Source organism: Mus pahari, chromosome 5, assembly GCF_900095145.1.
Source record: "Mus pahari chromosome 5, PAHARI_EIJ_v1.1, whole genome shotgun sequence".
Lineage (NCBI taxonomy): Eukaryota > Metazoa > Chordata > Mammalia > Rodentia > Muridae > Mus > Mus pahari.
The window spans coordinates 130,238,007-130,253,879 of NC_034594.1; the positions used below are offsets into that span (position 1 = coordinate 130,238,007).

The following is a 15,873-nucleotide window of genomic DNA, read 5'->3' on the forward strand; positions in this document are numbered from 1 at the left end:
GGAACTCACTTTGTAGACCAGGCTGGCCTCGAACTCAGAAATCCGCCTGCCTCTGCCTCCCGAGTGCTGGGATTAAAGGCGTGCGCCACCACGCCCGGCAGTAAGTTTCTTTAGACAAATAAAATATACCTAAAATTCTATATAGAGAACAAAAAAAAACATCTTTAAGGGATATAGTCTAAGTGAAGGGACGAATAGCAACACCCAAGGCATATTTATTAGGTGGATAAACTGCAACAGGCTAATGGAGACTAATAAACCAGCTGTACCATAATTTCCACTATCAAGTGAATCCTATTCTCAGTGGAGACAAGTGTTCATAAAATAGTGTGTTCAGAAAGAAATGTCCTAAAGAAAAGTCAGGACAAAAAGCAACTATAAAATGCTGACATTAAGTAGAAACTGTATCAAAGTCAGCCATGGTGACATTCTCTTGGAATCTCAGCACTGGGAAAAGAGAGGGAGACAAGAGTTCAACATCATCATCTATGACTAAGAATTAGTTTAGGGCCAGCCTGGGCTACCTGAGACATCTTCCCATCCTTACCCAACCCTTACACACAAATAGCTGGATTAAGGAAAATTTAGTTTTAGACTAAGGGATAGCAAAGCATCAAATATTAAGAAATGTTTGTTGAAAATGCTGAATTGAAAAGCATGTCATTCTTTTTTTTTTTAAAAGAAAAACATTTATTGAAGATCTGAAAGACAACTCCTACAAGACTGACTTTTCCAAGAAACTGTAGTTATATAATACAATGTGTCTATCATGTTAAAGCGTGCACTATACACAAATACACAGGTCATGGAAAAGGCCAGTATTCATCAACAACTGAACACAGATAAAATGCCTCAGGACCAACATGGATGACTTGTAAAGGATGGACTCCCTAAGCACCATTAACAAAGAGACACCCCCAAGCAAACAAACAAAACAAAACAAAAACCATCCAGAGGGATGAGTGTTTGGCTACATATAGTGAAGTGAACCTTTGGCATTATGAATCAGAACATTAACATACTATAAAAGTGCACAGTGTCAAAGGAACAGAATCACCAACAGTCAAAAGCAGCTTTGTCAAGCAGACAATAAAACACTTCTATAGAATGTCTATGTCCATCACTGAATACACTGGTAGAAACTCTGAAATGAAATAAATTAAAAAGGAAGCAGCACTTCCTTTACTTTCTGTTTAAATCAAACAGAAAGCAAACATCAATTCTGTTACACACTAAAGGTCTTCACAGTACATCATTTGTACAAGTATGAATGGGCGAAAGCATGCCTCTCTCATGGCTTTTGGATGGTACTCAGTAGAAGCCACTTCCTAACCACAGGCAATTAACAACGCTGCAGAATTCTTCACCAGGTACTTGAGGAAATGAAATCATGAGGATAGTTCAGTAATAAAACATGACTTTTCTCATCTAGAACTGTATAGGCCAACATTGCTATAATTTGCACAAATAATTTCAATAAATGTGGCGCTCCATACACCTGTGTTTTGGGTGCATACGAATGTCAACATTCTGCAGTCTCAAATTTGTAGACTAGCCGAGTGCCCAGAATTACCTTGAAGTACTCCTTTTTATCCCTGCCGTTAACAGCATACTCTTTTATTACCTGTGGTCCTTAGAGATTTCATAAAATTTGTGGAATCCTCCAAAATGGAATGCATTCTTCTTGGAAGATTAAATAGTTTCCTTTTGTCCAGTGATCAAGTCCTAGTAATCCACAAGCCATGGTTTCAGGTCTTTGGAAATCTTTATTTAACTCTGCTCATGAATGTTTCTTCATTCTCAGTTGTAGGATTTTCTTCCTAGGAGTCTTCCTGGTACTGTCACCATCTCCATCTAGGGATGTTTTCTGCTTGTTCTTTTTTGGTTCACGTCAACATTTTTCTGTTGCAGACCAGACACCTTCTTTCCTGGAGTAGCCCCTGGTATCTTGCCCTTTGCCTATTGTTCCTGATTGGCCTTTTCAAGTTCCCTCTGTTCCTGCAAAGCAGTGTCCATGTATTTCAATGCTTTGCTTTCTCGATCCCTCAATTTTCATTTCAACCACTGTAATAGATGAAGTATTTCATTTGTCCTTTATGGCAATCTACACACTCTGCTTCATAGAGCAGAGACCCATGAAAACACAGCACTCCCTCACCCTTCTGCAATTTAGGTTCAGGTCCTTCTTAGGTGCCATTTAAGGCTGCCTCGTCCCTTTCCTACTGCCCCAACTCTCTATCACACCCCAGCAAGTTATTGTTTTACTTTTAATCAGCTAGGAAAACATCTTTGTTTATTAATAACACCTTTTCAAATGACAACTTTTCACTACCACTGACCACTGACATAATTTTATGTACTTTGAGTGATCTGTTATATATTATTCTGTCAGTAGTATAAAGTCCTCACTAACATTTAGCCTATCTATAGTACTTGAGGCACTGCACTACAAGACTAGGCATAGACTATGTCTTCCTTCTTTAAAAATCCTGGATCTGGGAATAAAACCCACAAATGCTGACAGTAACTCCTATGTTCTAACCACCAGATACCATTTTTCTCCAAAACAACAAACCACATTCATGGCATTCAAAACACCCTTTACTTTTTACCACCATTATGATTATATTTCATTATAAGTTATAATTGAATTGGTGTCCTCTAAGTTTCCAATTCTTTTGATACTCTGGTAACAACATCTAAAAACACAAATAGAACATAGGATTTCTACTTTGAAAGTCAGATTTTAAAAATACTGCAATGTGAGTTTCGCATGAGAATGACAGGAAAATACTTGTGGTTTCTGACTAAAGCTCGGCCACTAAGAACCTGTGTACTTGTATGGATATGGTTTCATAATAATATACTCAGAGCCATTACTCAAATCTTCTCTTTGCTTCTACACACACACACACACACACACACACACACACACACACTGGTGTGAGCATGAGATACCAACTAAAAATTATCTCAGAAAAATAAAACTATGACTATCATCTTAGAAATGTAGACAAATCTCCTTATTCTTTGTAATCAAACTACAGAAGATAAATCTGAATAAAAAGGTATCTAAATTTATATTTTTAGTACAGGTATAGAAAATTGCTAATTACTAAAAGATTTGATTAAGACTAAATGTATTCTATAAGAAGGCAAATTGTGGGGCTAAAAGGACGGTTAAAAGCACTTGTTCCTCTTCCCAAGGACCAGGGTTCAATTCTCAACACCCACATGGCAGCTTACAACTATTCATAACTCCAGTTCCAGGAACCCAACACCATCTTCTGGCTTTCATTGGTACCAGGTATATATATAGTACACATACATATATGTAGGCAAAGCATTCATTAAGCACATAAATACAAAATCTTAAAAAAGACTTTTAAAAAGGTAAACTGGGTAATATGTGAATTATATCTCAATAAGAAACATACTTGTACAAATACAAATTGAATATATGGACATAAAACAGAAATAAAAAATACCAAGACTATTAGAGACTTAGATAATAACTAGAAAACCAAACTGACCTAAGATCTCAAAACAGCAAATCATTATTTATGAGACAAACGTTTTGTGTGTAAAATATGAGTATAAATCCTCAAGGGATATAAAAATTTATGTACAGATAAAATGTAGTTTGTCAGTGTCTATAGCAGCATACCTCCTAGCAGTAACAAAGAGACAAACCATCCCCTGTCAAATGCTGAATATTAACGTAAAACACCCTGCAAATCTACACAAGAAAACATTGTTCAATTGTAAAAGGAAATGAAATAAATACTGGCAGATTCTACAACATGATTAACCATGAAAGCACCATGCTACATGATATTCATGGATACAGAAAGTGGGACAATGATTACTAGGGCTAGGAGAGAGAAGAACAGGGAAATCGTGCTCAAATACTTTTAGTTTAGGACAGACAATGGTGATGGTTGCTCAAAGTAAATGCCATTGGACCATATGCTTAAAATCGCCCCATTAAAAAGTATTCTTCTAGAAGGTAAATTGTGTGTACGCGTGTGTGTGTGTGCGCGCACACACACACACTTTAGCTGCTCTCTCTCTATCTGTACTAAGGAGCAGTCAGTATTAATAAAATTTAGTACTTCCACTGCTGCTGCCTAAGGTCCAGGTCTCAGCTTTTACCACCTGTTAACCCCTATTAGCTTGGTCTACCTCACAGCACACTGACCTAGATACTACTGTCCCCATTCTAAGTACTGCAGACAACATGGAGGAGCCGGAAAAGTGAGTGGCTGTACCAGACCCAAAACCAGAAGGGCAAAGTAAGGGTCCCTGCACTTTGTCAATTGTGCTGAGAGTAGGTTTATAGAGCAGTTTTAGGCTCACAGCAAAACTGAGTGGAAGGCACAGAGACTTCCTACATGCTCCTTCATAAATAAGGGTATTTAATAAAAGTAAGCATGTATAATTTATAAGTAGAATGTTTATAAAAGTAAGACTAGTGTAGATGTCACCTCAATGGGTATATTCCATATCTGTAATCATAAGGCTCTGTGGCTCTGCTCTAGACTCTGGTTAGCATGGAATGAGTCACCAGAACACTAGTCTTGACAAGTTCACTATCCATACACTACATTCCTAGCCTGAGAAATTTCACCTCTTCCTGTGACTTCCATATCCACGAGCTGATGAAGCCAAACGGGTATCCTCACACAGAAAGCACACCAGCTCCTGAACTAGTCCTTTAATTATGAACACCCATTAGACATATGCTCCAAGGTAAAGGCACTCAAACATGTGCACAAGAGCTTGTGAATGAAATGTTGAAGATTTACTTCCTTGATTTGAGAATAGCAGTGAAGTACTCACAGGATTAAGCCAGCTAAGTGCCTATAGAGTACCTATACAAACACTTCTAAATTCATGCTCACTCCCTTGGGCAATGAACTTCCTCTTTATCCTGATCTTAAAGGCATCCATACTTTCCCATGCTATAAACTCACTGTTTTCATTTTGCTCCCCAAATTCTGTCAGTCTACTTCAGAGATACTTTTCACTTCTACCTCTTATCAGGCACTGTTTTAAATTTAGGCTTTTATCACATCTTACTTAAACCTCAGTACAACAAAATCTCTAACATTAGCACACCATTTGCTCTAACATAAAATTATGTCCTCAAAAAACTAACAAAACCAGGATGCATCTTATTCTTTAAATCCTTGTTATCACTGAATCCCAAAAGCTTCGGCTTGGTATTATGATAGGACCCTTTCAACACCAACTCTCCACTTCCTTTCCAGCAACAGATGCCTGTATCCACCCACCTTTTGCTTTTTTACTTTATGAACTAACTTCTCCAGATGGACTTCAATCTTTCATATTGTTCTCTCTGCTAGAATAATCTCTATTCCTTGTTACCCTGGTGGCCTCTTACTACTTCAAATCGATTTAAAGTCAAATCTTACTTGCTTGGCTATTTCTTTACTGATCTTGTGTAATAAACTTCTACAACAGTGATTCTCAACCTTTCTAACACTGCTACGCTTTCAGTTCCTCATATTGTGGTGATCCCCAATCATAAAATTATTTTCATTGCTACTTCATAACTGTAATTTTGTTAGTTATAAATCATTACTCAAATATCTGTTTTCTGATGGTCTTAGGTGACCTGTGACAGTGTCATTTGAACCACAACAGGGTTGCAACCCACAGTCTGGAATGCATCTGATGCACAACCACAGTCGTGGAATGCATCGGATGGGTTATATAAATTTGTGTCATCTTCACTATTTAATGAGAAAGGAAAAGAGGAGGGATCCAATAAGAATGAAGGGAACCAGCTACATTTAAATTAGTGGCTACCTAAAAGTCTATTAATCTAGGTCTAACATTTCACATAAGATATACCTCAAATTTTAACCAGTAAAATTATACTACCAATCATAGCATTCAAAAGAAAATTTTTTCTAGTATGTTTTAAAGTTTTTTAACATCACTAAAAAGCCATAAGCTATGAAACCCAAGAAATTATAATTACTCATCTTTACAGGGTTGTGAAGCAAAGAAATGATTTAAGTTCCAACTTCCACTGAACAAACTACTTCATAGCTAAGTGGTTAGTTCAGTGGTATGCTGCCTGCCAAGCATGTGTGAAAATAGAATATGATATCTAACAAATCATAAAAAAAAAATAATTTGGAGGGGTTGAATAGAATTTGGTTGATGAGTAATTTAGGGAAGTTGCTGGGAATCCCACAGATTTTCAGTAAATATCCTGGAACTAAAAGAAAATATAATCTCTTATTTTGGCAACTGAGTAAAAAAAAAATCTAAAACTGAGAGGCAGGTATATTTTGTGTTATCATACCCTGAGCAACTAAGAACAAATTAATTCTACTCAAAGCTAGAGGGTAAGACTAAAGGCAATATTATTACACAGCATAGATAAGCTACAGTGTTCAGTCAGTGATCTTAGGGTAACTAAGGATAACTATGCATCCTGATACAAACAACATACATTTACTTATCAGATCTTCTACTGTCTTTTTTTTAAAAAAAAAAAAAAAAAAACTGGAATGAGTGATGTTAGAATGAGAGCTTTGGGATGGTATCACAATGTCAAAAGATTGAACATACATGGTAGAGTAACTCACACTTACCTGAGGGTTTGACAATCAAACTCTAACTCAAATTTCCAGAAAATGAACAGGAGAGAATAATTGTTTGCTTGGAAGGGTAGATAAACCCAAACAATTCTTACAGATATGCACTAAATATTTTAAGTAAAAGAAGAACTTTAGTAGGACATGATATTTATTATGCCTGTTGGTTATGTGTGTGTCTCAAAACAAGCTACGCCACTGGGGATGCATGTCACTGTTCCCCACAAAAACCACAGACTAGCAAAAAAAAAAAAAAAAATCATGAGAAACCTCTTAAGAAGTTGGTCAGTGTGGTCCAAATGACTCCCCAAACAATATAGACTACTGCTGCTGTCCTTGGTTGCCTCTCAGAGACTGAATATAAATTCTAAGATACTGCACACTTACAACACAAAACTCAAGATTATTCAAGCTAGATCTAACCTGAAAGCCTCTTTCCTATGTTTCCTATGTTCTGTCACATAGTAACAGAAAGGACTGTGTGAGCTGCCAAGGGAGGAAGCAATTAACAGTCCTACCCAGCTGTATATGATACCTATGAACTACCACAATGACCACCACAGCACGGTATCTATCTATCCAGATGTAATAGCGGCACTCACATGTTGGCGGTAACCAACGGCTGTTTAAGGTCCACTCATGATGGGAGAAATCATGCCTGGCACTAGAAACTGTTCCAACTACCTATGGCTTCTGAGGTCATGGATCTTAGAAGAAAGTCTACTACCTTCACTTTCCTAAACCAGCAGAACTCCTTAGCCATATTCTAAATCTTATCCTTATACCCACAGATAAGTGTAGGTACCCCTCATCAAATCAGTTTTTCTCGTTATAGCAAATAGAGACCATTACAGAAAACTGCAACGATAGATAAAAGATCAGTGGATTGTGGGGTACCTAGCCCCAATGGATAACTGCAGCACAGCTCTGGCATGCATGGCTTAGAGAACATTTTGGAAGAAGTAGCAGTAAGATTTTAAGAGTCAGAATACCAGGAAGTCTGTAGTGTAACTGGCTCTCTTAGGAAGAACAATATGAACAAGACCTTAATGATGCCAGTATCAATAGACATGCCAACAGGAAAGAGGTAAAACTGCAGAGGGTCCTGCCCCTAGGAAAAAGAAGTAGAAGCAACTACTGACTGCTGGAGAGGGAGAATTAGCCTCCCCCAAGAACAAGCCCCATGACTGCTTATCCAATACAAAGCTGTCAGTTGAAACCACATACTAACAAACAACAAAAGTGGACTCCACTGGGTGTATCTGTATATTTGTCCATATACAGATATATAGATGTACAATAATAAAGATCAAAGAAAAGGAGGCTGTTAATTTGAGAGTAAGACAAGAGATAGGACACAGAGCTGAAGGGAAGAGAAGAAAAAGGCAAAGTAATGTAAATATATTTTAATTAAAATGTAAAATATAATGAAAATGAATAAATAAAATAAAATGTAAATAAAAATGAAAATATGCTTAAAATTTTTTTCTTTATAGCATTTGACATAAATTCAATGGCGGGAGTAAGCGAAAATATTTAAGCAAAATTATATTATTTATATCTAGTTAGAAACTGTTATGTACTTTGTACTTAAATCTGAAGAAATTTTTAAAAACCAAGTTATTTTCTAATAACTATATATTAATAACTATAAATCATATATAATGGAAATCCTGATAAAAATTTAGAAACAAATAAAAATAATTCACCAAAATGAAATAAGAAGCAGAAAAAAGATAAATAATAATAGGTCAAAATTTTAAACCATCTAAAAAAAATGAAAGAAACTGTCACCTACTCAAACTTGAGTTAAAACAAGGTATCTGAGACATATATAAATGATTTAAACAATCATCTAACATCAAGGAAAATAAGTAATTCTAAATGTACTCAAAATTTATATGAAAATATCTTTAAGGATTCTACTTTAACAATAGTGTAAAGGGGCTGGCGAGCTGGCTCCGCGGTTCTGAGCACTGTCTCTTCTTCCAGGGTCCTGAATTCGATTCTCAGCAACGACATAGTGGCTCACAACCATCTATCCTGCAATCTGATGCCCTCCTCTGGTATGCAGGTGCAAATGCAGACAGAGTATTCATTTACATAAAAAATAGTACACAGGCTGGAATTGATGGTACACACCCAGCACTCAGGAGCAAAGGCAGGTGTATCTCTGTGAGTTCAAGGCCAGCCTAGTCTACATAGTGAGACCCTATCTATACTACTACTACTACCACCACCACCACCACCATCACCACCACCAATACCACCACCACCACTAATAATAACAAAAATTGTTTTACTAATAAATTATAAATTTACTGTTCTACAAAAATAGTAATTTTATTCAAATTTACATTTTACATGAATATTCTATACCCATTTAACTAATACTCCTAAAAACTTTTTAAGAATTAAAAATTTAATGTTAGGTAACTAATCTCATTTACTATTAACAACAGTCCTAAAAGACAGTAACAGGGGTGGGGATATGGCTCAATGTATAAAGCTCTCCCACACATAAGGATCTATCAAATTCCCAGAACACACAGAAAATAGAACACAGTACTAAATGCACCTATAATCCAACGGCTCCAACAGGGAGACAGATGTCAAAGATAAAAAAATAACCAGGTGCTCACAGGTCACTGGCATACATGGCAGTGGTAAAAACAAGGGCAAGGTGGGACAAAAGATATCCTGTATCAAACACAGTAGGAGGTGAAGACTCACACCAAAGGCTGCCCTAACTTTCACATACCACACAGGAATGTATGCATGCATACACAGAGAGATGAAAATAATAGTGTTTGTTATCATCTCATATATTACTTAAGAAGAAACAGCTCACAAAGGTTATAAAAATCCTTTGTTATAGACAACAACATGGGTAAAATCTGTATTCATTTGTATAACTCTGAAGTATATTTCCTTTCCCTCATACTATGCTATGTTAACAACAAAACAATTTAAAAAAAAGGTTTCAAATCCAAATTTGGTAACGTCATCAGGGACAGTCGTGCTATGGGTAGTACAAATATATACATTTCTTCAACAAACAAACAATCAACTAACATTATGACATAAGACATGACTTATATTCCATGAAAAAAAATCTGAACCCAGTGTGGTGGCGCACGCCTTTAATCCCAGCACTCGGGAGGCAGAGGCAGGTGGATTTCTGAGTTCAAGGCCAGCCTGGTCTACAGAGCGAGTTCCAGGACAGCCAGGGCTATACAGAGAAACCCTGTCTCAGGAAAAAATAAAATAAAACTCTGAAATTAGTAAAGCAACAATAAGCAAGATTTTCATTAGTAAAATATTACATGAAGTTTTATTATTTTACATTATCACCTACCCATTTATTTTATATATATAGTATTTTATTGTGTAGATGTACTACATTGTCTTTATCTATTCTTCAGTTGAGGGACATCTAGGTTGTTTCCATCTTCTGGCTATGACAGATAAAGTTTCTATGAACATAGTTGAGCAGGTGTTCCTGTGGTATAGTGGGGAATCTTTTGGGTATATATACTTTCTTTCCAATGGGAGGGTTGCACAGAACACAACTGGTTCAAGCTCTAGATCAACAATTGATAAATGGGATATCATAAGACTGAAAAGCTTCTTTAAGCAACGAGCACTGTCATTAAAACAAAATGGCAACCTACAGACTGGGACAGGATCTTCACCAACCTTACATCCATCCCTTATATCCAACAGATGACTAATATCTAAAATTTATAAAGAACTCAAGAAATTAGACACCAACAATTCAAACAACTCGATTAAAAAAATGGGGTAAGAAGCTAAACAGAATTCTCAACAGAGGAATCTCAAATGGTTCAGAAGTACATAAAGAAATGTTCGATGTTCTTAGACATTAGGGAAATAAAAATCAAAACAGTCCTGGGGATTCCACCTTACACCCATCAGAATGGCTAAGATCAAAAATTCAAGTGACAGCACATGATGGCGAGGATGTGGAAAAGGAGAACATTCTTCCATTGCCAATGGGAGTGCAAACTTGTTCAACTACTTAGGAAATCAATTTGGCAGTTTCTCATAAAACTGGGAATAGTTTTACCTCAAGACCCAGCTCTACCACTCCTAAGCTTATACCCAAAAGATTCCCCACTATACCACAGGAACACCTGCTCAACTATGTTCATAGAAACTTTATCTGTCATAGCCAGAAGATGGAAACAACCTAGATGTCCCTCAACTGAAGAATAGATAAAGACAATATAGTACATCTACACAATAAAATACTATTCAGCTATTAGAAACAAAGACATCATGAATTTTGCAGACGAATGGATGGAACTTGAGAATATCAGCCTGAGTGAGGTAACCCAAAACCAGAAAGACATGTATGCTATGTACTCATAAGTGGACATTAGCCATAAAGTGTAGGAAAACCGTACTATAATTCATACACCCCAAAAAACTGGGTATTAAGGAGGTCTCAAGGAAGGATGTGCAAATCTCACTTAGAAGAGAAAACTATTCATCAGAGGTAGATGGGGAGAGGGAACTTGGTAGGGGAAGAGGAGAGCAGGGATGGCAATAAGATATGGGGAAGGGGGTCAGAGAGGGCTGGGGGTGTCTAGCTGGAGACCTAGGATAGGAGACGAAATACGTCTATGGGAGTGACCCTAGCTTGGATTCCTACCAGAGTGGGATATAGAGACTGAAGTAGTCACCTCCTGTAGCAGGGAAGGACTTCTATAGGAGGAAAGGGGGCATTAATTAATCCACAAAACCTTCAACTCAAAACTTGTCTTGCTTACAAAATGCACAGGGATAAAGATGGAGCAGAAACTGAGTGAACAGCCAATCAATGACTGCCGAATTTGAGACTCATCCCATGTGAGAGAGCCAACTCCAGACACTATTAATGATATGCTGCTATGCTTGCAGACAGGAACCTAGCTTAACTGTCTCCTGAGAGGCTTCATCTAGCAGCAGATGGAGGCAGATGCAGCTAATATCAAACATCAGGCAGAGTCTGGGGAGTCTTGTGGAAGAGTGGGAGATAGAAGTGAGCATTTAGGAGGGGTCAATGACACAAGAAGATCCCCAGAGTCAACTAACCTTGGCCCATGGAGGCTCACAGAGCCTGGCATTCCTACCACAGAACATGCAGGATCTGGACCTAGACCCCCCTATACATTTGTGGCAAGTGTGCAGCTTGGTCTTCATGTGAGTACCCTAGCAACTGGAGCAGGATCTGTCTTAGTCTCTGATCCCTGCCATTAGATACCCTTCCCCCTACCTGGACCTCCTGGGAGAGGATGTGCCTAGACCTGCAGGGACTAGATACCCCAAGGTGGGGTGGTACCCAAGGCGGGACTTATTCCTCTAAGGAGAAGGGGAGGAGACAGTGGAGGGAGGAATTTGTAAGGGTGGGACCAGGAAGAAAGGAAAGAGGGGGTGTGCAATCAGAATGTAAGGTGAACTTTAAAAAAATTCAGAAGATTCCAGGTTTCCATTAGATCATTCATAGATACGAAGTAAGGACATAATTTTATAACACATATTGTAAATAATCAAAAACACCCTGGTATAACTGTTAAAAACTTAAAGTAAGCTGAAAAGGCCCCCACATATATGTATGTATGTAGCTTAATTATAGCTCTTTCATCAAATGTATACATTAAGTATACCATTAAGTAGCAATTTTCTAAATTTATTTTAAATTACTTTACTTTAACATTCCAGTATTTAGGTCATCTGTGGTCACCTGGCAACCACACAGACCTATTAGGACCTAAGGGGATTAAGCATCCTAATCCATCAAAATTATAGTGGAATGTTTAGAGAAGTATCAAGAAAGATTTCCCTCTTGGTAATTATCTACTTGCCATGGGTAAGAAGAAAATATATATACTTGATACCTCATTAAAACTTGCAAAGCAAGAGAGTATCTAAAGAGGACAAGATTTTAAGTTTTGAGTCCTTAGGCACTGAGAAGAGCACGTTGTCACAGATACGCAATGTCTTTGTATCCTTCCATTTTATTTTAAAGGAAATGACATCAACTTTGAATAATAAAATTCTTCAACAACACTCACAATGTTAGAGTTTAAACTCTTATTAAAATGGTTCATCTACTAATGAGTAATTACCTAAAAGCTTATATAAGAGATTATCAGAAAAGTGATTTCAACTGAATAAAAATATAATCAAGATTCTAAGACTTAGTTTCTTTAAAAAAAAAAAAAAGGAAGGGGTGGTTTGAAGTTACAACTTACTTGACTCATAACATACAGTAAATCAATCAGATAATACAAATAAGAGTTGGTTGGTATTAAACAATACTATAATCAAAACCTCGTCAATAAGAGATAGTTTTTAATTTAGAAAATTCCTAATTTTTTTAATATGATAATCTGACTATTGAAAAATGATTTATCAGATCCTGATAAATCAAACACACATTTGTATTTTGTCATCTGAACAAAAATACTGAAGATATGCATCTTCCATATTCAAATCAGAATTTTATGATACAATAAATCACAACTCCAGTGAACTAACAGCTATCAGGGTAAAACTACCCAGAGATCTCCTTAATAATATTTACTGATTTAAAAATAAATTTGGGAAAAAATAAAAATATTTTTAATTCTCAACAGTCCTGAGAAAATTATCTGATTCTAAGCTATATTTTACATGAAGAAAATGATCTATGGAAATAATAGAATATATTTTTATAGGTCTCAAAATAGCATTAAAAAAACTTATAGAAAATTTACTAACCAATCCCAACCATTTCTACTCTATTAATTATCATTTATTATCATTCATTGAAAAGCATTTTTGGAAGCTGTGATTATCCCGTATAAAATGTGTTATTTAAATAAATTTCTCTTATAATAAATAAATAAAAATGCTTTAGCTTTACCTAAAAGTCAAATTTTCAATAGTAAGTATGCGATCATCCTTCCCACTACCCTTATTCACCATAATATACCTTCTCCTAAAGGCTTACTGGTTGATTCTCCTCTTAGACTCAGCATCCTGGAAAAGCCACTGGAGAAAGTAGAGAAAATGCCACAGATGAAATGTCCCTGCTGTCCAGACTCCACTGACTCCAGTGAATTCGGCCATGGTCTCAGAAACCTGATACTACAACCAGGTTCTGGCTCTGAAATAGACCTGGTAAATGGAGCCCGAAGTGACTGGGTGTTGTTGACCAGGTTCCATTTCTCTGTTACTGTCCCAAGGATCTCATTAGCAGGCTGAGAGGCATTATTCGCAAGTGTCTCTGGCAGGACCCTTTGCTGGGGTTCATCCAGGCCTCCGTAATTACTTTGCAGTCTCTCCACTCTACTCCCTCTCTTACTAGAGCCAGTCTGCTTCTGCCACCTATAAGCTTCCAGGGGCTTTTCCAGATTGGAAACAGCATATTCATTTTTCTTCCTCTTGCTTTTGACTGAACCACACCATGGATAAATCTTTAAAGTTGTTCCTATCTCTGAATTTGCATAAGCAGGTTCTGACAAAGATCTTCGATAGCTTGGAGGACAAGGTGAGGTTTGTTTCTTAAAGATGTTTATCTTCCAGGACTCCATTTTTCAACCCTTCGGGACTGTTTCTTCTACTCTGTAGTCTTTACCATTGAACCACACTTGTCCCTGCAGTCCAAAACATTTGCCTGTTTAAGCAGCTTTTGTGTGGCTTTGAACCACAGCAGATGTTGCTGCTTAAGAGCTGGTGTCATATTATTACCCCATTTTCCCAGATCTTCAAAACTCCAGTGGCACCTAAAAAATCTCTTGCCTGAAACAAATTTTCTTCAGGGTAGAAAGAAAAAAAAAGTTTTCCAAAGAATCTTTGTCCTTATTATAGTATAATGTTCATTATACTATATCAGAGAATGATTTTTTTAAAGTAAGAAGTGAAAAGAAGTACCCCAAAAAACCATAAAATCACAAGTACCTTTATGAACCAATAGCAATTAGTGTACTGTGCAAACGACAATAGATTAAAAATAAATTGTAGAATGAGTACTTAAGTTGGAACATGATCAAGGAAGACAGACAGACAGACAATTGCTAACAGTCTGTGTTTAGAGCGGCTGCTTCTTAGCATAGTTTTAAAAATCTGTATTTCAGAAATTTAATTAAAAACAAATTGAGGCTATTTATGTTATACTCTCTGAAATATGAATACACGCTGTCTTCTACCTAGCAGGACAAAGCACAGTTTCAAGCTGGCACTGCAGTAGGGCTGTATATGTTTGTATGTGTATGTGCCAAGCTGGCACTGCAGTAGGGGTGCATGTTTGTATGTGTATGTGCCAAAATTTCAGGTCATTTTAAATGCAAATACATTACAAAGGATTAAAAAGGCATAAATGGGAGGAGAAGGGCAGAAACTGAGGACGTGTGATATAAAGCACTGTAAAGAAAAAGAAAAATTGAACCCAGTTGCCTTATATATTTTAGGCAAACATTCTACTGTTGGCACAGCACTAGTTCCTAAAAAGAAACTCTTGAGGCAAGTTCTGTAGCAACTGGAAACATAGGAGCAGACATATTTAAATAATTTGTAGAAGGGAAAAATTTGCTATGCAAATCTAATTGGAATAAGTTAGTTGGAAAAACACTATCATTTAACCAAAGCTACTCCTTTCTTTTTCTTTCTGCTTCTTACATTTTTCTAAAAAGAGCTGACTATTTAACATTTTGTTAAAGCAAGTACCTTATACTGAACCAAGATAGTGACTGCCAAAATTTTGGCTAGTTTTATTTTTTTTTTCAACAGTCTGCCCATAAACCCCTGAAAATAAGGGTTTCAAATGGAAAGCCTGACAGACATCAGACCACCAATAACAGAGATACAGTGAGCAATCAAAGTCACTTTGTAATTTGCATGAAAAAGATTTCATCTGGAAAACTTAAAAACTACCCATTTATTTATAAAATGTATACAATGAAAAACAGTTCTCATACTATTTCTACTATTATGGTAAGAAGTGTAAGGAAATTTCATGTATTTATTTCTTCATTTCAGCATATCAAATGGTCTATTTCTGTTACCACAAAGACATAAAATTCATTTTCCTTTGTTTACAAATTCTCCAAATTTGTTCATTTGTGTAATGTTGAGATACTTGGGTTTCTTTGTTGTTGTTTTTTGTTTTGTTTTTGGTTGGTTGGGTTTTTTGTTTTGTTTTTGTTTGTCTGTTTGTTTTTGGTTTTTTCGAGACAGGGTTTCTCTGTGT

The 15,873-nt window shown here is 36.5% G+C and overlaps 1 protein-coding gene and 1 pseudogene across 4 annotated transcripts in view; both read right to left on the reverse strand.

Moving 5' to 3' along the window:
* Positions 1-15,873, reverse strand: part of Rasal2 (RAS protein activator like 2) — a 276,958-nt gene that overhangs the window by 183,585 nt on the left and 77,500 nt on the right. The gene's annotated exons all lie outside the window — the stretch shown is intronic.
* Positions 1,233-14,218, reverse strand: LOC110321322 (annotated as a pseudogene).